General features: G+C 33.5%; 1 long non-coding RNA gene and 24 other non-coding genes across 25 annotated transcripts; 12 read left to right on the top strand and 13 right to left on the bottom strand.

Moving 5' to 3' along the window:
* Positions 1 to 2,838: 2,838 nt before the first annotated feature.
* Trnal-aag (transfer RNA leucine (anticodon AAG)) lies at positions 2,839 to 2,920 on the bottom strand. Its single transcript has one exon. It is a non-coding gene; the product is annotated as a tRNA-Leu (tRNA).
* Positions 2,921 to 3,659: 739 nt separating this feature from the next.
* Positions 3,660 to 3,750, top strand: Trnam-cau (transfer RNA methionine (anticodon CAU)). Its single transcript is given in 2 exon segments — positions 3,660 to 3,696; positions 3,715 to 3,750. It is a non-coding gene; the product is annotated as a tRNA-Met (tRNA).
* A 284-nt stretch (positions 3,751 to 4,034) lies between these two features.
* Positions 4,035 to 4,116, bottom strand: Trnal-aag (transfer RNA leucine (anticodon AAG)). Its single transcript has one exon. It is a non-coding gene; the product is annotated as a tRNA-Leu (tRNA).
* A 739-nt stretch (positions 4,117 to 4,855) lies between these two features.
* Trnam-cau (transfer RNA methionine (anticodon CAU)) lies at positions 4,856 to 4,946 on the top strand. Its single transcript is given in 2 exon segments — positions 4,856 to 4,892; positions 4,911 to 4,946. It is a non-coding gene; the product is annotated as a tRNA-Met (tRNA).
* Positions 4,947 to 5,230: 284 nt separating this feature from the next.
* On the bottom strand, positions 5,231 to 5,312 carry Trnal-aag (transfer RNA leucine (anticodon AAG)). Its single transcript has one exon. It is a non-coding gene; the product is annotated as a tRNA-Leu (tRNA).
* A 496-nt stretch (positions 5,313 to 5,808) lies between these two features.
* Positions 5,809 to 11,573, bottom strand: LOC127728175 (uncharacterized). Its single transcript, XR_007994009.1, has 3 exons — positions 11,343 to 11,573; positions 9,081 to 9,187; positions 5,809 to 7,100 (listed from the first exon to the last, which is right to left on the bottom strand). It is a non-coding gene; the product is annotated as an uncharacterized LOC127728175 (long non-coding RNA).
* A 731-nt stretch (positions 11,574 to 12,304) lies between these two features.
* Trnam-cau (transfer RNA methionine (anticodon CAU)) lies at positions 12,305 to 12,395 on the top strand. Its single transcript is given in 2 exon segments — positions 12,305 to 12,341; positions 12,360 to 12,395. It is a non-coding gene; the product is annotated as a tRNA-Met (tRNA).
* Positions 12,396 to 12,679: 284 nt separating this feature from the next.
* Positions 12,680 to 12,761, bottom strand: Trnal-aag (transfer RNA leucine (anticodon AAG)). The gene has a single exon. It is a non-coding gene; the product is annotated as a tRNA-Leu (tRNA).
* A 739-nt stretch (positions 12,762 to 13,500) lies between these two features.
* Positions 13,501 to 13,591, top strand: Trnam-cau (transfer RNA methionine (anticodon CAU)). Its single transcript is given in 2 exon segments — positions 13,501 to 13,537; positions 13,556 to 13,591. It is a non-coding gene; the product is annotated as a tRNA-Met (tRNA).
* A 284-nt stretch (positions 13,592 to 13,875) lies between these two features.
* Trnal-aag (transfer RNA leucine (anticodon AAG)) lies at positions 13,876 to 13,957 on the bottom strand. The gene has a single exon. It is a non-coding gene; the product is annotated as a tRNA-Leu (tRNA).
* Positions 13,958 to 14,696: 739 nt separating this feature from the next.
* On the top strand, positions 14,697 to 14,787 carry Trnam-cau (transfer RNA methionine (anticodon CAU)). The gene is given in 2 exon segments: positions 14,697 to 14,733; positions 14,752 to 14,787. It is a non-coding gene; the product is annotated as a tRNA-Met (tRNA).
* A 284-nt stretch (positions 14,788 to 15,071) lies between these two features.
* On the bottom strand, positions 15,072 to 15,153 carry Trnal-aag (transfer RNA leucine (anticodon AAG)). Its single transcript has one exon. It is a non-coding gene; the product is annotated as a tRNA-Leu (tRNA).
* A 739-nt stretch (positions 15,154 to 15,892) lies between these two features.
* Trnam-cau (transfer RNA methionine (anticodon CAU)) lies at positions 15,893 to 15,983 on the top strand. Its single transcript is given in 2 exon segments — positions 15,893 to 15,929; positions 15,948 to 15,983. It is a non-coding gene; the product is annotated as a tRNA-Met (tRNA).
* A 284-nt stretch (positions 15,984 to 16,267) lies between these two features.
* On the bottom strand, positions 16,268 to 16,349 carry Trnal-aag (transfer RNA leucine (anticodon AAG)). Its single transcript has one exon. It is a non-coding gene; the product is annotated as a tRNA-Leu (tRNA).
* A 739-nt stretch (positions 16,350 to 17,088) lies between these two features.
* Positions 17,089 to 17,179, top strand: Trnam-cau (transfer RNA methionine (anticodon CAU)). The gene is given in 2 exon segments: positions 17,089 to 17,125; positions 17,144 to 17,179. It is a non-coding gene; the product is annotated as a tRNA-Met (tRNA).
* Positions 17,180 to 17,463: 284 nt separating this feature from the next.
* Trnal-aag (transfer RNA leucine (anticodon AAG)) lies at positions 17,464 to 17,545 on the bottom strand. The gene has a single exon. It is a non-coding gene; the product is annotated as a tRNA-Leu (tRNA).
* Positions 17,546 to 18,284: 739 nt separating this feature from the next.
* Positions 18,285 to 18,375, top strand: Trnam-cau (transfer RNA methionine (anticodon CAU)). The gene is given in 2 exon segments: positions 18,285 to 18,321; positions 18,340 to 18,375. It is a non-coding gene; the product is annotated as a tRNA-Met (tRNA).
* Positions 18,376 to 18,660: 285 nt separating this feature from the next.
* On the bottom strand, positions 18,661 to 18,742 carry Trnal-aag (transfer RNA leucine (anticodon AAG)). Its single transcript has one exon. It is a non-coding gene; the product is annotated as a tRNA-Leu (tRNA).
* Positions 18,743 to 19,481: 739 nt separating this feature from the next.
* On the top strand, positions 19,482 to 19,572 carry Trnam-cau (transfer RNA methionine (anticodon CAU)). Its single transcript is given in 2 exon segments — positions 19,482 to 19,518; positions 19,537 to 19,572. It is a non-coding gene; the product is annotated as a tRNA-Met (tRNA).
* Positions 19,573 to 19,856: 284 nt separating this feature from the next.
* Positions 19,857 to 19,938, bottom strand: Trnal-aag (transfer RNA leucine (anticodon AAG)). Its single transcript has one exon. It is a non-coding gene; the product is annotated as a tRNA-Leu (tRNA).
* A 739-nt stretch (positions 19,939 to 20,677) lies between these two features.
* Trnam-cau (transfer RNA methionine (anticodon CAU)) lies at positions 20,678 to 20,768 on the top strand. Its single transcript is given in 2 exon segments — positions 20,678 to 20,714; positions 20,733 to 20,768. It is a non-coding gene; the product is annotated as a tRNA-Met (tRNA).
* A 284-nt stretch (positions 20,769 to 21,052) lies between these two features.
* On the bottom strand, positions 21,053 to 21,134 carry Trnal-aag (transfer RNA leucine (anticodon AAG)). The gene has a single exon. It is a non-coding gene; the product is annotated as a tRNA-Leu (tRNA).
* A 739-nt stretch (positions 21,135 to 21,873) lies between these two features.
* On the top strand, positions 21,874 to 21,964 carry Trnam-cau (transfer RNA methionine (anticodon CAU)). Its single transcript is given in 2 exon segments — positions 21,874 to 21,910; positions 21,929 to 21,964. It is a non-coding gene; the product is annotated as a tRNA-Met (tRNA).
* A 284-nt stretch (positions 21,965 to 22,248) lies between these two features.
* On the bottom strand, positions 22,249 to 22,330 carry Trnal-aag (transfer RNA leucine (anticodon AAG)). Its single transcript has one exon. It is a non-coding gene; the product is annotated as a tRNA-Leu (tRNA).
* A 739-nt stretch (positions 22,331 to 23,069) lies between these two features.
* Positions 23,070 to 23,160, top strand: Trnam-cau (transfer RNA methionine (anticodon CAU)). The gene is given in 2 exon segments: positions 23,070 to 23,106; positions 23,125 to 23,160. It is a non-coding gene; the product is annotated as a tRNA-Met (tRNA).
* The last annotated feature ends 190 nt before the right edge of the window (positions 23,161 to 23,350 follow it).

The raw sequence follows: 23,350 nt of genomic DNA, 5'->3' as shown, positions 1-23,350 counted from the left end.
AGTCTTATATATAAAAAGAAAGGTGATAAAAAGTCTTTAAAAAATTATAGACCTATTTCATTACTACAGGTTGATTATAAAATATTAGCCAGGATAATGGCAAATAGATTTAAGGTAGTATTACCTAAGATTGTATCTAATGATCAAACATGTTGTATCATTGGTAGAGATATTTCAAATAATATTGCTAATGTAAGAGATATTATAGAACTTATTGAAAAAGATGAACTTGAAGGGTATATAATGAAAATAGATCAGGAAAAAGCATTTGACAGAGTGAGTCATAAATATTTGTTACAAATGTTAAGAAAATTTGGATTTGGTGATAGATTTGTAAAATGGATTGAAATATTTTATAATGGTATTAATAGTGCTGTAAAATGTAACGGTTTTTTGACTAAATATTTTCATATTGAAAATGGAATTAGACAAGGTTGTCCAATAAGTGCATTGTTATATGTTCTTGCTGCTGAACCTTTACATTGTAGAATTGTTAAAAATGACAAAATCAAAGGTATAAAAGTCCCTAACTGTGAAAAAGAGGGATTAATTTATCAGCATGCAGATGACACTACATTATCTTTATGTAATAAAGAATCTATACCAGAAGTTTTTAAAGAATTTGATTTATACAGTAAGGCTACTGGATCTAAAATTAATAAACAGAAGTCAGAAATTTTATGTGTTGGTAATGGAAAGTTATCAGATGTAGAAAAAGAGCAATTTGGCTTACAAATTTGTAAAGATGCTATTCAGTTACTTGGGGTTTATGTTGGTCCTAACAAATCACTGTGTGATGACATGAATTGGAAAAATAAAATAAAGAAAGTAAGAAGTCTTTTGAACATGTGGTTACAGAGACAACTGACTTTACAAGGTAGAGTCACTGTTGTAAATACATTAATGTTGTCAAGATTTTGGTACGCATTATTTGTTACATCTATGCCAGAGTGGGCATATGTAGAAATTAAAAGATTATGTGTCAATTTTATATGGGATAATAGATCCCATTTAGTTAAATATAGTTCTATAGTTGATGAAAAAGTTAAAGGTGGATTACAGTTGTCTGATATTAAATGTAAAATGTATGCATTTAGATTGAAATATATAGGTAGACTAATTGATGATCAGTATCATGTGTTATGGAAAGATACATTCAAATATTTTGTATCCAAAATATATGGCATGCAATTAGGATTAGAAATATTATATACAAAAATACCAAATTGTGAATTAAAATGTATTCCTATGGTTTATCGAGAAATGTGTCAAGCTTTGTACTCCCTAGGATGTAAGTTAGATTTTCAGTTAACTGTTGAAAATATATATGATCAACCTTTGTTCTGTAATCCAAAAATTGTTTTAGATGATAAAACTATTATTTGGTATGATTTCATACAAGCTGGTATTGTGACTATCAAAGATATTTGCTATGAGGTTAAGACTGGGTTTTTACCAAAAAATGCAATTGTAGATATGATTGATAATGTATGTGATTATGTAAGTATTCAATATGTAATTGATAGGTATCATTGTTTATTATCTATTATACCAAAGGAATGGAAGAATACTATTGACAATAATGTACACCATAGAAATATGGATAGAACAATAGATATATCTGTATTGATAAAAAATGTACCTTGTGACTTGAAATCTTGTAATGTTAAAAAGTTATATCAATGTTTGTTAGAAGACATAATTGAAGAGCCTATTGGGCCAATTATATGGAAAAAATTATATGCTTTAGATGAAGCAGAATTGTGTAAAATTTGGAAACATGTTAATGTGTTTTGGAAGCCCTCAAAAATGATAGAGTTGGATTATAAAATAATACATAACTGTGTCTTTACAAATGTGAAATTAAAGAAAATTGGGCTGTCTGATTCTGAATTGTGTGATGTATGTAATAAAGAAAATGAAGATATTATGCATATATTTATAAACTGTGATGAACTAGAAGACTTTCATGACTATTTGTCTACTTTACTATGTAAAATATTTGAACATTGTGACTCTGATAAAATAAGTTTAGTACAGAGTGAAATGTTATTATTAAATGGACTCAGATGGAAAATGAAAGGCGTGAATGACCTTTTCTTAAATTTTGTATTGTCAGTAGCTAGGTTCTGTATCTTTCGGAGAAGAAATTTACTGAAAAATGGACACAAAAATGTAAATTTGATCAAACTGTTCCAATATACATTGAAACATTATGTAACATATTTTTATGTATACCTATGTCAGCAAAATAACAAGAGCAATGTTTTTGAAAAGAACTTTCTAAAAGACAATCCAATTGTACAAGAAACAGATGATGTCTTAGTATTTGATTTGTAAATGTATGATATATAGATGACAAACCTCATTGTTTCTATTACTGTATGCATATTGATTAATGTTGTTTATTTTTGATTAGTTTTATCAGTTTTAACATGTACTATATCCGATGATTTATTTTAATAAAGATAAAAAAAAAAAAAAGCGCGTCAGTCTCATAATCACAAATGACAGAGCGATCTGAAGGTCGTGAGTTCGATCCTCACCCGGGGCATAGTTTTTTTCTCCCCCGTTACTCCTGTTTTCAAAGCATTTCGAATAGTTGTGAAAACCTGTATTATACGTGTAACCAGTTATTCTTCTGCAATGCTAGTCATGAATTTTTAACTGCATGTAGATAGCGTTCAGAATTTGAAATACGTAAATGAAACATGATAATTGTGTTCTATCTATGATTAAAACAAGATCTTCAATGTATTAATCTTTTATGCATTAAAATTTTCGTCAATAAATGCAAAAATCGATAAATTGATTCCTAACTTACTTAAAAAAATCACTTGGCAGCGGTGGGATTCGAACCCACGCCTCCGAGGAGACTGGTGCCTTAAACCAGCGCCTTAGACCGCTCGGCCACGCTACCGACGCTTACTATTGCAGCTTAATCAAGGTATCATTCGTTTACATTATTTACAACTGACAAAATATGTCTTACAGGCATAAAATACGAAATGTTACGTAGCAACATGTTTTTTTTCTCTTTCCAAAATTAAATTATTATTCTGTCCTAATACTATTGATATCTAGCACAATGCATATTAAATTCTATCATTTCGCTTCTCTATCTTAACAGAGTTATCTATGATTTGACTATATATGGTAACATGGACTTAATTTGGCTTAGAATTTGATATTAGTACTCACAAGTAACGTCATACAGGAGGGCGGTTTTCACTATTTCAAATTGGATGAATTAGACTATAGTACATTTTGACCGCGCGAAAATCGTTGAAATTATAACGGCTTCAATGCTAACTGTGCTCACTGAAACGTGATTAATGCACGTGCAAAACGTTTTTTCGCTAACAACAAATAGTTTCCGCAGCATATTTTTTTAAAAGAGTTTTCTGTCATCACTATATACTTAATTGGCTCCTGGAGAAAAAAGAAATGGGGGGAAAAAACCCAAAACCATAAAAAGTATTTCAAAAACTAAAGAACTATAAAAATGAACAACCAACACAGCTCATTATGTTTTGAAATATGTTTCCTTTAAGAAAAAGATGTTTCTTTTTGCCCTACACTCACCTTGACAAGTAACTACAATGTTAATGGTAATGTTATGAAGTATTTACACCTTAAATTGAAGTTTTAGAACCATGGCCTCGGTAGCGCAGTAGGTAGCGCGTCAGTCTCATAATCACAAATGACAGAGCGATCTGAAGGTCGTGAGTTCGATCCTCACCCGGGGCATAGTTTTTTTATCCCCCGTTACTCCTGTTTTCAAAGCATTTCGAATAGTTGTGAAAACCTGTATTATACGTGTAACCAGTTATTCTTCTGCAATGCTAGTCATGAATTTTTAACTGCATGTAGATAGCGTTCAGAATTTGAAATACGTAAATGAAACATGATAATTGTGTTCTATCTATGATTAAAACAAGATCTTCAATGTATTAATCTTTTATGCATTAAAATTTTCGTCAATAAATGCAAAAATCGATAAATTGATTCCTAACTTACTTAAAAAAATCACTTGGCAGCGGTGGGATTCGAACCCACGCCTCCGAGGAGACTGGTGCCTTAAACCAGCGCCTTAGACCGCTCGGCCACGCTACCGACGCTTACTATTGCAGCTTAATCAAGGTATCATTCGTTTACATTATTTACAACTGACAAAATATGTCTTACAGGCATAAAATACGAAATGTTACGTAGCAACATGTTTTTTTTCTCTTTCCAAAATTAAATTATTATTCTGTCCTAATACTATTGATATCTAGCACAATGCATATTAAATTCTATCATTTCGCTTCTCTATCTTAACAGAGTTATCTATGATTTGACTATATATGGTAACATGGACTTAATTTGGCTTAGAATTTGATATTAGTACTCACAAGTAACGTCATACAGGAGGGCGGTTTTCACTATTTCAAATTGGATGAATTAGACTATAGTACATTTTGACCGCGCGAAAATCGTTGAAATTATAACGGCTTCAATGCTAACTGTGCTCACTGAAACGTGATTAATGCACGTGCAAAACGTTTTTTCGCTAACAACAAATAGTTTCCGCAGCATATTTTTTTAAAAGAGTTTTCTGTCATCACTATATACTTAATTGGCTCCTGGAGAAAAAAGAAATGGGGGGAAAAAACCCAAAACCATAAAAAGTATTTCAAAAACTAAAGAACTATAAAAATGAACAACCAACACAGCTCATTATGTTTTGAAATATGTTTCCTTTAAGAAAAAGATGTTTCTTTTTGCCCTACACTCACCTTGACAAGTAACTACAATGTTAATGGTAATGTTATGAAGTATTTACACCTTAAATTGAAGTTTTAGAACCATGGCCTCGGTAGCGCAGTAGGTAGCGCGTCAGTCTCATAATCACAAATGACAGAGCGATCTGAAGGTCGTGAGTTCGATCCTCACCCGGGGCATAGTTTTTTTATCCCCCGTTACTCCTGTTTTCAAAGCATTTCGAATAGTTGTGAAAACCTGTATTATACGTGTAACCAGTTATTCTTCTGCAATGCTAGTCATGAATTTTTAACTGCATGTAGATAGCGTTCAGAATTTGAAATACGTAAATGAAACATGATAATTGTGTTCTATCTATGATTAAAACAAGATCTTCAATGTATTAATCTTTTATGCATTAAAATTTTCGTCAATAAATGCAAAAATCGATAAATTGATTCCTAACTTACTTAAAAAAATCACTTGGCAGCGGTGGGATTCGAACCCACGCCTCCGAGGAGACTGGTGCCTTAAACCAGCGCCTTAGACCGCTCGGCCACGCTACCGACGCTTACTATTGCAGCTTAATCAAGGTATCATTCGTTTACATTATTTACAACTGACAAAATATGTCTTACAGGCATAAAATACGAAATGTTACGTAGCAACATGTTTTTTTTCTCTTTCCAAAATTAAATTATTATTCTGTCCTAATACTATTGATATCTAGCACAATGCATATTAAATTCTATCATTTCGCTTCTCTATCTTAACAGAGTTATCTATGATTTGACTATATATGGTAACATGGACTTAATTTGGCTTAGAATTTGATATTAGTACTCACAAGTAACGTCATACAGGAGGGCGGTTTTCACTATTTCAAATTGGATGAATTAGACTATAGTACATTTTGACCGCGCGAAAATCGTTGAAATTATAACGGCTTCAATGCTAACTGTGCTCACTGAAACGTGATTAATGCACGTGCAAAACGTTTTTTCGCTAACAACAAATAGTTTCCGCAGCATATTTTTTTAAAAGAGTTTTCTGTCATCACTACCCAGTAAACAATCCAACGTTGACATTACGTTGTGACAACGTAATACTATCGTTGTGACAACGTAGTAAAATTACGTTGGTACAACGTAATTTTGTGGACTCCAAGGCACGTGCTGACAACCATCCACACAACGTTGGCACAACGTAATTTGTGACGTAATTTATTACCTTCATAAGACGTTGTCACAACGTCGCAACACAACTGTAAATGTCCCTTGTCCTCATTTGATTGATAGGAGCAATAAAATTCCATTGAAGAAGTAAACAAGGTCTATATTTTATTCTTTTGACCTGTTTTTTAAGTTGTAAATTTGTCTATGTAGGAAAGATGGACACAATTTCGATATGTACTCTTATTTCCAAACTGCCAGCTGTGTATAATATAGTCACAAAAGTTTTGTTTTTACCTTTTTGCCAGGTTTCAATGTCAAATGTATAAATATTTCGTTTTCCCAAAAACTTTGCATTATGTTTTACATTAAACCTGTAGTTTTGTCCAATTAATGTTTCACACAGTTGTTTAAGGTTAAAGTCTTAGTTTTTAACTTTTGCAATACTGAAGTACAAGATTTACACATTTCCATTTAACAAAAGCAACTTTTCTTTAAAAAATTTAACACATAATACTATTTGAAAAAGGAGATTTTGTATGATGGCCAACGAGACAACCCTCTATCCTAAAATCAAATATTGATGATGTTAGCAATTATAGGTAACTGTACAGCCTTCAACATGACATCTTGGTACATGCTGCAACTTCTGAATGTTTAGGGTTTCAGTGTTCTAGAATATAGATTTCACTATGATGGTGGAAATTCTAGAATGTAGATTTCACTTTAACGAAGGAAAACATTTTCTAATGAATTATTCAGAAATACAACAAACTACCACATATACCTTAATATTTACTGTAGATTCATTCAGCTGGATTCACTACACAATGACAAGCTAGGAAAAAAGTTTGGAAAAAAGCCCAAAAGCTGGCTGTCTAATTTACAAATATATATTCTACACAACTTATACACTTCTAAAAATATCCCAAATGAAGAAAATACCTGAAATACAATCAAACTAACTATTGCTTTTTTCCATTGACCAACTAGATATAGACCTATCCAAAAGTTAAGACTTCTTTTTTCTTGGCTTCATGAACCAATAAAAAAATAATAATATGTTTCTGATTTTTTTTAATTTTTATTCCAAATTTTAGTCTTGTGTTGGGTGTATACATGTCATTCCAAATTTTGGTTTTCTGCCCTCTGATCAGCTGGTCTTGTGTTGGTTTCAGGTCTCTGAAAAATAAATAATCATAAATTATAAAATACAAAAAAAAAACTAATCCCAACTTATGAATTACAGCAGTTCTTAAAAAATATCCTGTGTGTAAACATAATTAATATTTTTTCTATTGCTGGTCGTATAATAAATCTTGCAGATTCATAATTATGTTGTGCTGTTACTGAGTCAGAGATGTTTGTATCTTCGCCAATTATACACATTTTGATAATGTATGTTAGAAATTTTAACATAATTTCAACAGTATATAATAATTTATAACTTTTGGTTAACCTTTGTTCTTATTTAAAAAATAAATTTGTTGTTAAATAGAACATGTGTTAATGAAAACATTGCTGTTCCAGAAAATACTATGTCCTCCCCCCAGGGACGACCATTTTTTAACCCCCAGCACCGACAGAATTAATAAACTGCTTCGCTGTGCGCAGCTGGATACGCCCGCAGAGGTCCAACCCTGAACAGTTGGGGCAAAAATGGACACAATATTCAAGCTTGATACAGGTCTGAATTTGGATTGAAATTAAATATTTGACATATTATAGGTTTCTGAATAAATGTAGTCAAAGAACTTGAAATTGGTTATATGAATTGAATTTATATTCAATTAATATAAAGATTTCTTGCTGTTGTGCAATACACTGTGCTGTTGCGCAATACTTAGTAAATCTGTTGTCAGACTATAAACAAATAAAGTTCAACTAATTCTCAATGTCATATTAGAAATTATGAAAATCAAAAGGGAGCTTACATCAATAGATATAAACAATTCACCAAAGTTTCATGAGAATTGCTGACAGCATTTTTGAGTTATTGTCCGAAACTGGAAAATGCCCCTGGGAAAATCCCCCCTTTTTTAATGAATAAAACCCCATAACTCAGAAATGTAAAATGTAAAATTTATAAAATTCTAAAGGGAGCTTACATCAATAGATATAAACAATTCACCAAAGTTTCATACGAACTGCTGAAAGCATTTTTGAGTTTTGTCCGAAAACTGGAAAATCCCCCTTCTTTATGAATAAAACCCTGTAACTCAGAAACGTAAAATTCTAAAATATATAAAAATCAAAAGGGAGCTCATGTCAATAGATATAAACAATTCACCACAATTTCTTGCAAGTTGGTGAAAGCATTCTTGAGTTATTTTCCGAAAACTGGAAAATCCCCCCTTTTTTAATGAATAAAACCCCATAACTCGGAAACGTAAAATCTAAAATTTATAGAAAAACGAAAGGGAGCTCACGTCATGCACGTCAATAGAATTAAACAATTCACCAAAGTTTTATACAAATTGGTTAAAGCAGTTTTGAGTTAATGTCCAACATGTTGATGACGGACGGACAGACGGACAACGGTATACCATAATACGTCCCGTAAACAGACGTATAAAAATAAATAAGAACAACACTCCCTTTGCATTTTGGTATTTCAAATACAACCACCCCCACATAAAATTTAAAAAAAGAGCCTTCCCTGGGAGGACATAGTATTTTCTGGAACAACCAGTAGTTATTCTACAAATAATAATGAATCCAAATTAAAAAAGGAAGTTTGGTTTCTCAAAATTGTTATTTATCAATTAATTTTAGATATTCATAGGATTTTACCTTAATACATTTAGAATTTACAGCAATACAGCAAGACCTTATATCATATTCCAATGAACGCAATCTATAAAATCAACAAATTATAATTTGATAAATAAAATTAATAAAAGAAGAATGTGTCTATGAGCCACAAATGATGTTATTAAAGGAGATAACTAAAGAACAGTAAAACAGATGCTCTTCAAATTCAAACTCTGCGTTTTATGATAATAAGCATTGTGTATAAATTTCATAACATGTCGTTCAGGCAAACTAAAGTTAGAGAACAGAAACCAATTTTGAGTTCAATGTATGAACGTACAGAACAAGAGTAAAACTATATCACTCAGTGAAGGAGGTCATAAAAAGAGCTGATCAACTGATGTTTACCTTTTTATATCTTGGTACATCTTTTTGAGCTGGTGCATGCTTAAGTGTTACTGCAATGCATTCCTCAACCTCAGACACATTGGATCTGTGGATTTTTATACAAGACTCTGGAAAAAAAATTATAAATACATTAAATTATCTTCTATATTCCTCCGTCTGTTTATATGAGTGTCAGTCCAACAAATCTTTGGGAGAACTAGGTAAGTGACAAATTTACATGCATTCCAAAATTCATAAGTTTTATGATTGATTACGACATTGTTTCTGATCACATATTTAGTGAGAGTTGAATACAGCTCGTCATTGATAAACACTTAGATTTCATACCATAAATTGAACAGCAAAAAAGACGTCCCTATATACTGGTTTTTCTAACACCAGTAAACTTGGTTTTACCCTCAAAACAGGAAAATTTTACCCAACTTTTCCCGACTGGATCCTAGTCTAAATAATTATGACGTCTTGGAAGGCTATTTTAATTTTTTTTCTCTGACGCCTATCTACGACGACCTAGTGCCAAATAATTATGACGTCTTGGAACGCTATTTTAATTTTTTTCTGTGACGCCTATCTACGACGATCTAGTCCCAAATAATTATTAACGAGAGAAATTTATGTATTACTGAAAAATTATTACACCAGGGTTTTCGATATCACAAACTAGTCAAAACATTTACTAAATTTTATCATCGGTATAAGGACATCATTCGTAAATATAGCTCAACATGCAGACTTCTTATACGTTCAGGTATTTCACATCCAATTTTTTATGGAAATATTCTTTATAAAGCACAAAAATGTCAGTATTCACCTCTGAAGCTAACAAAACCTATAAATAGACTTATTAAGAAAGGATATAGTTACGATACTGTTGTCAGGTCATTAAAGATTGCATATTTTGGCATTAATATTGATTCACTTATAGGGTCTTTGCATCGGCACTAAACACATTTATTTAAAAACCAGTTGTTGGCATGACACGGGTTATGTTCTTCTCATATATGTTATGATGGTATGATACTAAACCCCTAACGGGAAGGATTGTGCCTGATATTCATATGATGAAGACATAATCTTTCAATCAGTTTAATTGAAGTCTGGAGCTGGCATGTCAGTTAACTGCTAGTAGTCTGTTATTATTTATGTATTATTGTCATTTTGTTTATTTTCTTTGGTTACATCTTCTGACATCAGACTCGGACTTCTCTTGAACTGAATTTTAATGTGCGTATTGTTATGCGTTTACTTTTCTACATTGGCTAGAGGTATAGGGGGAGGGTTGAAATCTCATAAACATGTTTAACCCCGCCGCATTTTTGCGCCTGTCCCAAGTCAGGAGCCTATAGCCTTTGTTAGTCTTGTATTGTTTTTAATTTTAGTTTCTTGTGTACAATTTGGAGTTTAGTATGGCGTTCATTATCACTGAACTAGTATATATATTTGTTTAGGGGCCAGCTGAAGGACGCCTCCGGGTGCGGGAATTTCTCGCTGCATTGAAGACCTGTTGGTGACCTTCTGTTGTTGTCTGTTCTATGGTCGGGTTGTTGTCTCTTTGACACATTCCCCATTTCCATTCTCAATTTTATTGGAAGGGTATTTTAATTTATCTAATTACAACAGTCGTTATTGGCACAATTGTTTATTCCCATGCATGTCAGACCCAGTGATACATTGATTGATTGTTGGTTGCCTAACGTCCAGTGGCAAATATTTCATGCATGTTCAGGACGACCACCAGTGATACATGTAGTATTATCATTAATAGGCTGAGTTTGTAACATGCCAAGTTTGTAATGGGCAGAGTTTGTAATGTGCCAAGATGTCTAGCTTCGCATTTGTGATATTGATAAGACTTTTATGCTTCCAACATTATCAAAAAATAACAGTGCAAAAGACACTTGCAGCCTTAATATATAGGGATAGTAGCTCTTGGCATGGAAAGAAAACAAGTGCCTGTGGCTGTGCTGTGCACCCCCCTTTTTTTTACTTTCTACAGTTAATTTCATATATCTTAAAAAACAACACAAGTTAATCGAGCAATTTGAAAAATGGATTCAAATAACACAAATTTTGGCTAAAGTATCTTGTATCAGTGCAATATAATATTGACAGTAAAATAAGAAGTATCATATTTCAACACGGTCACGGACAACAGACTTGAAAGAGGCGCCCAACACGGCAACAGATGTTTTATTTTCTTCAATCATACTTGTTTTTATCATGGAGAACCTTTTTTGGCGTAATGTGCAATTATTATATTACCTTTTTCTTTGTTCTGGAATCTGGATCGAGCAAAATTTCACTGCAAGTTTGGTTATCACTGTTTTTAAAAATCAAGCGGTGAAAGTGCGCATGCTCAGACTTTTCATAGTATGCAGCGGTAAAACCCGAGTACTGCTGAACGTTCCACTATTTATAACCAATCGTAAAAAAACGATAAATGATGACAAAACTTTAATGATATATTAAACAATAAATATTCATACAAAATATATATATTAGAACATTAAAATTGGATTTGCAATATTTTCTTGGACATTTTGGTGCAAATTATGCCTGTGCGGGAAAAAAGGGGGATATTTTGAAAATCGAAAAAAATCGTGAATATATTCTAGTGAAGGTGAATGTTATATCCAGGAAGACTCATACCCACAAAATTTGTCCCATAAAACCAGATTTAAATGTGTCACTGGTATTCACAGGGTTTGTTCACTACGTTATTATAATGTTGATACGACGTAACAAAATGTTACGTCGGATTATGACAGTTATAAGCACGTTGTCACAACGTAATAAAATGTTACGTCCTGACAGGGTACTAAATTTACGTAAATTCGACGTAATTTTATAACGTAGTCTGTACGTCTGCATCCAACGTTGGGTTTTTACGTTCCCACAACGTTGGTACGACGTAAACTCAAGACATGACGTTCAGACGACCATTAACCGACGTTGGGAGTACGTCGTGTGTTTGCTGGGTATATACTTAATTGGCTCCTGGAGAAAAAAGAAATGGGGGGAAAAAACCCAAAACCATAAAAAGTATTTCAAAAACTAAAGAACTATAAAAATGAACAACCAACACAGCTCATTATGTTTTGAAATATGTTTCCTTTAAGAAAAAGATGTTTCTTTTTGCCCTACACTCACCTTGACAAGTAACTACAATGTTAATGGTAATGTTATGAAGTATTTACACCTTAAATTGAAGTTTTAGAACCACGGCCTCGGTAGCGCAGTAGGTAGCGCGTCAGTCTCATAATCACAAATGTCAGAGCGATCTGAAGGTCGTGAGTTCGATCCTCACCCGGGGCATAGTTTTTTTATCCCCCGTTACTCCTGTTTTCAAAGCATTTCGAATAGTTGTGAAAACCTGTATTATACGTGTAACCAGTTATTCTTCTGCAATGCTAGTCATGAATTTTTAACTGCATGTAGATAGCGTTCAGAATTTGAAATACGTAAATGAAACATGATAATTGTGTTCTATCTATGATTAAAACAAGATCTTCAATGTATTAATCTTTTATGCATTAAAATTTTCGTCAATAAATGCAAAAATCGATAAATTGATTCCTAACTTACTTAAAAAAATCACTTGGCAGCGGTGGGATTCGAACCCACGCCTCCGAGGAGACTGGTGCCTTAAACCAGCGCCTTAGACCGCTCGGCCACGCTACCGACGCTTACTATTGCAGCTTAATCAAGGTATCATTCGTTTACATTATTTACAACTGACAAAATATGTCTTACAGGCATAAAATACGAAATGTTACGTAGCAACATGTTTTTTTTCTCTTTCCAAAATTAAATTATTATTCTGTCCTAATACTATTGATATCTAGCACAATGCATATTAAATTCTATCATTTCGCTTCTCTATCTTAACAGAGTTATCTATGATTTGACTATATATGGTAACATGGACTTAATTTGGCTTAGAATTTGATATTAGTACTCACAAGTAACGTCATACAGGAGGGCGGTTTTCACTATTTCAAATTGGATGAATTAGACTATAGTACATTTTGACCGCGCGAAAATCGTTGAAATTATAACGGCTTCAATGCTAACTGTGCTCACTGAAACGTGATTAATGCACGTGCAAAACGTTTTTTCGCTAACAACAAATAGTTTCCGCAGCATATTTTTTTAAAAGAGTTTTCTGTCATCACTATATACTTAATTGGCTCCTGGAGAAAAAAGAAATGGGGGGAAAAAACCCAAAACCATAAAAAGTATTTCAAAAACTAAAGAACTATAAAAATGAACAACCAACACAGCTCATTATGTTTTGAAATATGTTTCCTTTAAGAAAAAGATGTTTCTTTTTGCCCTACACTCACCTTGACAAGTAACTACAATGTTAATGGTAATGTTATGAAGTATTTACACCTTAAATTGAAGTTTTAGAACCACGGCCTCGGTAGCGCAGTAGGTAGCGCGTCAGTCTCATAATCACAAATGACAGAGCGATCTGAAGGTCGTGAGTTCGATCCTCACCCGGGGCATAGTTTTTTTATCCCCCGTTACTCCTGTTTTCAAAGCATTTCGAATAGTTGTGAAAACCTGTATTATACGTGTAACCAGTTATTCTTCTGCAATGCTAGTCATGAATTTTTAACTGCATGTAGATAGCGTTCAGAATTTGAAATACGTAAATGAAACATGATAATTGTGTTCTATCTATGATTAAAACAAGATCTTCAATGTATTAATCTTTTATGCATTAAAATTTTCGTCAATAAATGCAAAAATCGATAAATTGATTCCTAACTTACTTAAAAAAATCACTTGGCAGCGGTGGGATTCGAACCCACGCCTCCGAGGAGACTGGTGCCTTAAACCAGCGCCTTAGACCGCTCGGCCACGCTACCGACGCTTACTATTGCAGCTTAATCAAGGTATCATTCGTTTACATTATTTACAACTGACAAAATATGTCTTACAGGCATAAAATACGAAATGTTACGTAGCAACATGTTTTTTTTCTCTTTCCAAAATTAAATTATTATTCTGTCCTAATACTATTGATATCTAGCACAATGCATATTAAATTCTATCATTTCGCTTCTCTATCTTAACAGAGTTATCTATGATTTGACTATATATGGTAACATGGACTTAATTTGGCTTAGAATTTGATATTAGTACTCACAAGTAACGTCATACAGGAGGGCGGTTTTCACTATTTCAAATTGGATGAATTAGACTATAGTACATTTTGACCGCGCGAAAATCGTTGAAATTATAACGGCTTCAATGCTAACTGTGCTCACTGAAACGTGATTAATGCACGTGCAAAACGTTTTTTCGCTAACAACAAATAGTTTCCGCAGCATATTTTTTTAAAAGAGTTTTCTGTCATCACTATATACTTAATTGGCTCCTGGAGAAAAAAGAAATGGGGGGAAAAAACCCAAAACCATAAAAAGTATTTCAAAAACTAAAGAACTATAAAAATGAACAACCAACACAGCTCATTATGTTTTGAAATATGTTTCCTTTAAGAAAAAGATGTTTCTTTTTGCCCTACACTCACCTTGACAAGTAACTACAATGTTAATGGTAATGTTATGAAGTATTTACACCTTAAATTGAAGTTTTAGAACCATGGCCTCGGTAGCGCAGTAGGTAGCGCGTCAGTCTCATAATCACAAATGACAGAGCGATCTGAAGGTCGTGAGTTCGATCCTCACCCGGGGCATAGTTTTTTTATCCCCCGTTACTCCTGTTTTCAAAGCATTTCGAATAGTTGTGAAAACCTGTATTATACGTGTAACCAGTTATTCTTCTGCAATGCTAGTCATGAATTTTTAACTGCATGTAGATAGCGTTCAGAATTTGAAATACGTAAATGAAACATGATAATTGTGTTCTATCTATGATTAAAACAAGATCTTCAATGTATTAATCTTTTATGCATTAAAATTTTCGTCAATAAATGCAAAAATCGATAAATTGATTCCTAACTTACTTAAAAAAATCACTTGGCAGCGGTGGGATTCGAACCCACGCCTCCGAGGAGACTGGTGCCTTAAACCAGCGCCTTAGACCGCTCGGCCACGCTACCGACGCTTACTATTGCAGCTTAATCAAGGTATCATTCGTTTACATTATTTACAACTGACAAAATATGTCTTACAGGCATAAAATACGAAATGTTACGTAGCAACATGTTTTTTTTCTCTTTCCAAAATTAAATTATTATTCTGTCCTAATACTATTGATATCTAGCACAATGCATATTAAATTCTATCATTTCGCTTCTCTATCTTAACAGAGTTATCTATGATTTGACTATATATGGTAACATGGACTTAATTTGGCTTAGAATTTGATATTAGTACTCACAAGTAACGTCATACAGGAGGGCGGTTTTCACTATTTCAAATTGGATGAATTAGACTATAGTACATTTTGACCGCGCGAAAATCGTTGAAATTATAACGGCTTCAATGCTAACTGTGCTCACTGAAACGTGATTAATGCACGTGCAAAACGTTTTTTCGCTAACAACAAATAGTTTCCGCAGCATATTTTTTTAAAAGAGTTTTCTGTCATCACTATATACTTAATTGGCTCCTGGAGAAAAAAGAAATGGGGGGAAAAAACCCAAAACCATAAAAAGTATTTCAAAAACTAAAGAACTATAAAAATGAACAACCAACACAGCTCATTATGTTTTGAAATATGTTTCCTTTAAGAAAAAGATGTTTCTTTTTGCCCTACACTCACCTTGACAAGTAACTACAATGTTAATGGTAATGTTATGAAGTATTTACACCTTAAATTGAAGTTTTAGAACCATGGCCTCGGTAGCGCAGTAGGTAGCGCGTCAGTCTCATAATCACAAATGACAGAGCGATCTGAAGGTCGTGAGTTCGATCCTCACCCGGGGCATAGTTTTTTTATCCCCCGTTACTCCTGTTTTCAAAGCATTTCGAATAGTTGTGAAAACCTGTATTATACGTGTAACCAGTTATTCTTCTGCAATGCTAGTCATGAATTTTTAACTGCATGTAGATAGCGTTCAGAATTTGAAATACGTAAATGAAACATGATAATTGTGTTCTATCTATGATTAAAACAAGATCTTCAATGTATTAATCTTTTATGCATTAAAATTTTCGTCAATAAATGCAAAAATCGATAAATTGATTCCTAACTTACTTAAAAAAATCACTTGGCAGCGGTGGGATTCGAACCCACGCCTCCGAGGAGACTGGTGCCTTAAACCAGCGCCTTAGACCGCTCGGCCACGCTACCGACGCTTACTATTGCAGCTTAATCAAGGTATCATTCGTTTACATTATTTACAACTGACAAAATATGTCTTACAGGCATAAAATACGAAATGTTACGTAGCAACATGTTTTTTTTCTCTTTCCAAAATTAAATTATTATTCTGTCCTAATACTATTGATATCTAGCACAATGCATATTAAATTCTATCATTTCGCTTCTCTATCTTAACAGAGTTATCTATGATTTGACTATATATGGTAACATGGACTTAATTTGGCTTAGAATTTGATATTAGTACTCACAAGTAACGTCATACAGGAGGGCGGTTTTCACTATTTCAAATTGGATGAATTAGACTATAGTACATTTTGACCGCGCGAAAATCGTTGAAATTATAACGGCTTCAATGCTAACTGTGCTCACTGAAACGTGATTAATGCACGTGCAAAACGTTTTTTCGCTAACAACAAATAGTTTCCGCAGCATATTTTTTTAAAAGAGTTTTCTGTCATCACTATATACTTAATTGGCTCCTGGAGAAAAAAGAAATGGGGGGAAAAAACCCAAAACCATAAAAAGTATTTCAAAAACTAAAGAACTATAAAAATGAACAACCAACACAGCTCATTATGTTTTGAAATATGTTTCCTTTAAGAAAAAGATGTTTCTTTTTGCCCTACACTCACCTTGACAAGTAACTACAATGTTAATGGTAATGTTATGAAGTATTTACACCTTAAATTGAAGTTTTAGAACCATGGCCTCGGTAGCGCAGTAGGTAGCGCGTCAGTCTCATAATCACAAATGACAGAGCGATCTGAAGGTCGTGAGTTCGATCCTCACCCGGGGCATAGTTTTTTTATCCCCCGTTACTCCTGTTTTCAAAGCATTTCGAATAGTTGTGAAAACCTGTATTATACGTGTAACCAGTTATTCTTCTGCAATGCTAGTCATGAATTTTTAACTGCATGTAGATAGCGTTCAGAATTTGAAATACGTAAATGAAACATGATAATTGTGTTCTATCTATGATTAAAACAAGATCTTCAATGTATTAATCTTTTATGCATTAAAATTTTCGTCAATAAATGCAAAAATCGATAAATTGATTCCTAACTTACTTAAAAAAATCACTTGGCAGCGGTGGGATTCGAACCCACGCCTCCGAGGAGACTGGTGCCTTAAACCAGCGCCTTAGACCGCTCGGCCACGCTACCGACGCTTACTATTGCAGCTTAATCAAGGTATCATTCGTTTACATTATTTACAACTGACAAAATATGTCTTACAGGCATAAAATACGAAATGTTACGTAGCAACATGTTTTTTTTCTCTTTCCAAAATTAAATTATTATTCTGTCCTAATACTATTGATATCTAGCACAATGCATATTAAATTCTATCATTTCGCTTCTCTATCTTAACAGAGTTATCTATGATTTGACTATATATGGTAACATGGACTTAATTTGGCTTAGAATTTGATATTAGTACTCACAAGTAACGTCATACAGGAGGGCGGTTTTCACTATTTCAAATTGGATGAATTAGACTATAGTACATTTTGACCGCGCGAAAATCGTTGAAATTATAACGGCTTCAATGCTAACTGTGCTCACTGAAACGTGATTAATGCACGTGCAAAACGTTTTTTCGCTAACAACAAATAGTTTCCGCAGCATATTTTTTTAAAAGAGTTTTCTGTCATCACTATATACTTAATTGGCTCCTGGAGAAAAAAGAAATGGGGGGAAAAAACCCAAAACCATAAAAAGTATTTCAAAAACTAAAGAACTATAAAAATGAACAACCAACACAGCTCATTATGTTTTGAAATATGTTTCCTTTAAGAAAAAGATGTTTCTTTTTGCCCTACACTCACCTTGACAAGTAACTACAATGTTAATGGTAATGTTATGAAGTATTTACACCTTAAATTGAAGTTTTAGAACCATGGCCTCGGTAGCGCAGTAGGTAGCGCGTCAGTCTCATAATCACAAATGACAGAGCGATCTGAAGGTCGTGAGTTCGATCCTCACCCGGGGCATAGTTTTTTTATCCCCCGTTACTCCTGTTTTCAAAGCATTTCGAATAGTTGTGAAAACCTGTATTATACGTGTAACCAGTTATTCTTCTGCAATGCTAGTCATGAATTTTTAACTGCATGTAGATAGCGTTCAGAATTTGAAATACGTAAATGAAACATGATAATTGTGTTCTATCTATGATTAAAACAAGATCTTCAATGTATTAATCTTTTATGCATTAAAATTTTCGTCAATAAATGCAAAAATCGATAAATTGATTCCTAACTTACTTAAAAAAAATCACTTGGCAGCGGTGGGATTCGAACCCACGCCTCCGAGGAGACTGGTGCCTTAAACCAGCGCCTTAGACCGCTCGGCCACGCTACCGACGCTTACTATTGCAGCTTAATCAAGGTATCATTCGTTTACATTATTTACAACTGACAAAATATGTCTTACAGGCATAAAATACGAAATGTTACGTAGCAACATGTTTTTTTTCTCTTTCCAAAATTAAATTATTATTCTGTCCTAATACTATTGATATCTAGCACAATGCATATTAAATTCTATCATTTCGCTTCTCTATCTTAACAGAGTTATCTATGATTTGACTATATATGGTAACATGGACTTAATTTGGCTTAGAATTTGATATTAGTACTCACAAGTAACGTCATACAGGAGGGCGGTTTTCACTATTTCAAATTGGATGAATTAGACTATAGTACATTTTGACCGCGCGAAAATCGTTGAAATTATAACGGCTTCAATGCTAACTGTGCTCACTGAAACGTGATTAATGCACGTGCAAAACGTTTTTTCGCTAACAACAAATAGTTTCCGCAGCATATTTTTTTAAAAGAGTTTTCTGTCATCACTATATACTTAATTGGCTCCTGGAGAAAAAAGAAATGGGGGGAAAAAACCCAAAACCATAAAAAGTATTTCAAAAACTAAAGAACTATAAAAATGAACAACCAACACAGCTCATTATGTTTTGAAATATGTTTCCTTTAAGAAAAAGATGTTTCTTTTTGCCCTACACTCACCTTGACAAGTAACTACAATGTTAATGGTAATGTTATGAAGTATTTACACCTTAAATTGAAGTTTTAGAACCATGGCCTCGGTAGCGCAGTAGGTAGCGCGTCAGTCTCATAATCACAAATGACAGAGCGATCTGAAGGTCGTGAGTTCGATCCTCACCCGGGGCATAGTTTTTTTATCCCCCGTTACTCCTGTTTTCAAAGCATTTCGAATAGTTGTGAAAACCTGTATTATACGTGTAACCAGTTATTCTTCTGCAATGCTAGTCATGAATTTTTAACTGCATGTAGATAGCGTTCAGAATTTGAAATACGTAAATGAAACATGATAATTGTGTTCTATCTATGATTAAAACAAGATCTTCAATGTATTAATCTTTTATGCATTAAAATTTTCGTCAATAAATGCAAAAATCGATAAATTGATTCCTAACTTACTTAAAAAAATCACTTGGCAGCGGTGGGATTCGAACCCACGCCTCCGAGGAGACTGGTGCCTTAAACCAGCGCCTTAGACCGCTCGGCCACGCTACCGACGCTTACTATTGCAGCTTAATCAAGGTATCATTCGTTTACATTATTTACAACTGACAAAATATGTCTTACAGGCATAAAATACGAAATGTTACGTAGCAACATGTTTTTTTTCTCTTTCCAAAATTAAATTATTATTCTGTCCTAATACTATTGATATCTAGCACAATGCATATTAAATTCTATCATTTCGCTTCTCTATCTTAACAGAGTTATCTATGATTTGACTATATATGGTAACATGGACTTAATTTGGCTTAGAATTTGATATTAGTACTCACAAGTAACGTCATACAGGAGGGCGGTTTTCACTATTTCAAATTGGATGAGTTAGACTATAGTACATTTTGACCGCGCGAAAATCGTTGAAATTATAACGGCTTCAATGCTAACTGTGCTCACTGAAACGTGATTAATGCACGTGCAAAACGTTTTTTCGCTAACAACAAATAGTTTCCGCAGCATATTTTTTTAAAAGAGTTTTCTGTCATCACTATATACTTAATTGGCTCCTGGAGAAAAAAGAAATGGGGGGAAAAAACCCAAAACCATAAAAAGTATTTCAAAAACTAAAGAACTATAAAAATGAACAACCAACACAGCTCATTATGTTTTGAAATATGTTTCCTTTAAGAAAAAGATGTTTCTTTTTGCCCTACACTCACCTTGACAAGTAACTACAATGTTAATGGTAATGTTATGAAGTATTTACACCTTAAATTGAAGTTTTAGAACCATGGCCTCGGTAGCGCAGTAGGTAGCGCGTCAGTCTCATAATCACAAATGACAGAGCGATCTGAAGGTCGTGAGTTCGATCCTCACCCGGGGCATAGTTTTTTTATCCCCCGTTACTCCTGTTTTCAAAGCATTTCGAATAGTTGTGAAAACCTGTATTATACGTGTAACCAGTTATTCTTCTGCAATGCTAGTCATGAATTTTTAACTGCATGTAGATAGCGTTCAGAATTTGAAATACGTAAATGAAACATGATAATTGTGTTCTATCTATGATTAAAACAAGATCTTCAATGTATTAATCTTTTATGCATTAAAATTTTCGTCAATAAATGCAAAAATCGATAAATTGATTCCTAACTTACTTAAAAAAATCACTTGGCAGCGGTGGGATTCGAACCCACGCCTCCGAGGAGACTGGTGCCTTAAACCAGCGCCTTAGACCGCTCGGCCACGCTACCGACGCTTACTATTGCAGCTTAATCAAGGTATCATTCGTTTACATTATTTACAACTGACAAAATATGTCTTACAGGCATAAAATACGAAATGTTACGTAGCAACATGTTTTTTTTCTCTTTCCAAAATTAAATTATTATTCTGTCCTAATACTATTGATATCTAGCACAATGCATATTAAATTCTATCATTTCGCTTCTCTATCTTAACAGAGTTATCTATGATTTGACTATATATGGTAACATGGACTTAATTTGGCTTAGAATTTGATATTAGTACTCACAAGTAACGTCATACAGGAGGGCGGTTTTCACTATTTCAAATTGGATGAATTAGACTATAGTACATTTTGACCGCGCGAAAATCGTTGAAATTATAACGGCTTCAATGCTAACTGTGCTCACTGAAACGTGATTAATGCACGTGCAAAACGTTTTTTCGCTAACAACAAATAGTTTCCGCAGCATATTTTTTTAAAAGAGTTTTCTGTCATCACTATATACTTAATTGGCTCCTGGAGAAAAAAGAAATGGGGGGAAAAAACCCAAAACCATAAAAAGTATTTCAAAAACTAAAGAACTATAAAAATGAACAACCAACACAGCTCATTATGTTTTGAAATATGTTTCCTTTAAGAAAAAGATGTTTCTTTTTGCCCTACACTCACCTTGACAAGTAACTACAATGTTAATGGTAATGTTATGAAGTATTTACACCTTAAATTGAAGTTTAAGAACCATGGCCTCGGTAGCGCAGTAGGTAGCGCGTCAGTCTCATAATCACAAATGACAGAGCGATCTGAAGGTCGTGAGTTCGATCCTCACCCGGGGCATAGTTTTTTTATCCCCCGTTACTCCTGTTTTCAAAGCATTTCGAATAGTTGTGAAAACCTGTATTATACGTGTAACCAGTTATTCTTCTGCAATGCTAGTCATGAATTTTTAACTGCATGTAGATAGCGTTCAGAATTTGAAATACGTAAATGAAACATGATAATTGTGTTCTATCTATGATTAAAACAAGATCTTCAATGTATTAATCTTTTATGCATTAAAATTTTCGTCAATAAATGCAAAAATCGATAAATTGATTCCTAACTTACTTAAAAAAATCACTTGGCAGCGGTGGGATTCGAACCCACGCCTCCGAGGAGACTGGTGCCTTAAACCAGCGCCTTAGACCGCTCGGCCACGCTACCGACGCTTACTATTGCAGCTTAATCAAGGTATCATTCGTTTACATTATTTACAACTGACAAAATATGTCTTACAGGCATAAAATACGAAATGTTACGTAGCAACATGTTTTTTTTCTCTTTCCAAAATTAAATTATTATTCTGTCCTAATACTATTGATATCTAGCACAATGCATATTAAATTCTATCATTTCGCTTCTCTATCTTAACAGAGTTATCTATGATTTGACTATATATGGTAACATGGACTTAATTTGGCTTAGAATTTGATATTAGTACTCACAAGTAACGTCATACAGGAGGGCGGTTTTCACTATTTCAAATTGGATGAATTAGACTATAGTACATTTTGACCGCGCGAAAATCGTTGAAATTATAACGGCTTCAATGCTAACTGTGCTCACTGAAACGTGATTAATGCACGTGCAAAACGTTTTTTCGCTAACAACAAATAGTTTCCGCAGCATATTTTTTTAAAAGAGTTTTCTGTCATCACTATATACTTAATTGGCTCCTGGAGAAAAAAGAAATGGGGGGAAAAAACCCAAAACCATAAAAAGTATTTCAAAAACTAAAGAACTATAAAAATGAACAACCAACACAGCTCATTATGTTTTGAAATATGTTTCCTTTAAGAAAAAGATGTTTCTTTTTGCCCTACACTCACCTTGACAAGTAACTACAATGTTAATGGTAATGTTATGAAGTATTTACACCTTAAATTGAAGTTTTAGAACCATGGCCTCGGTAGCGCAGTAGGTAGCGCGTCAGTCTCATAATCACAAATGACAGAGCGATCTGAAGGTCGTGAGTTCGATCCTCACCCGGGGCATAGTTTTTTTATCCCCCGTTACTCCTGTTTTCAAAGCATTTCGAATAGTTGTGAAAACCTGTATTATACGTGTAACCAGTTATTCTTCTGCAATGCTAGTCATGAATTTTTAACTGCATGTAGATAGCGTTCAGAATTTGAAATACGTAAATGAAACATGATAATTGTGTTCTATCTATGATTAAAACAA

Source organism: Mytilus californianus, unplaced genomic scaffold (assembly GCF_021869535.1).
Source record: "Mytilus californianus isolate M0D057914Y unplaced genomic scaffold, xbMytCali1.0.p SCAF_2, whole genome shotgun sequence".
Lineage (NCBI taxonomy): Eukaryota > Metazoa > Mollusca > Bivalvia > Mytilida > Mytilidae > Mytilus > Mytilus californianus.
This window is presented reverse-complemented; position numbering and strand designations above follow the sequence as displayed.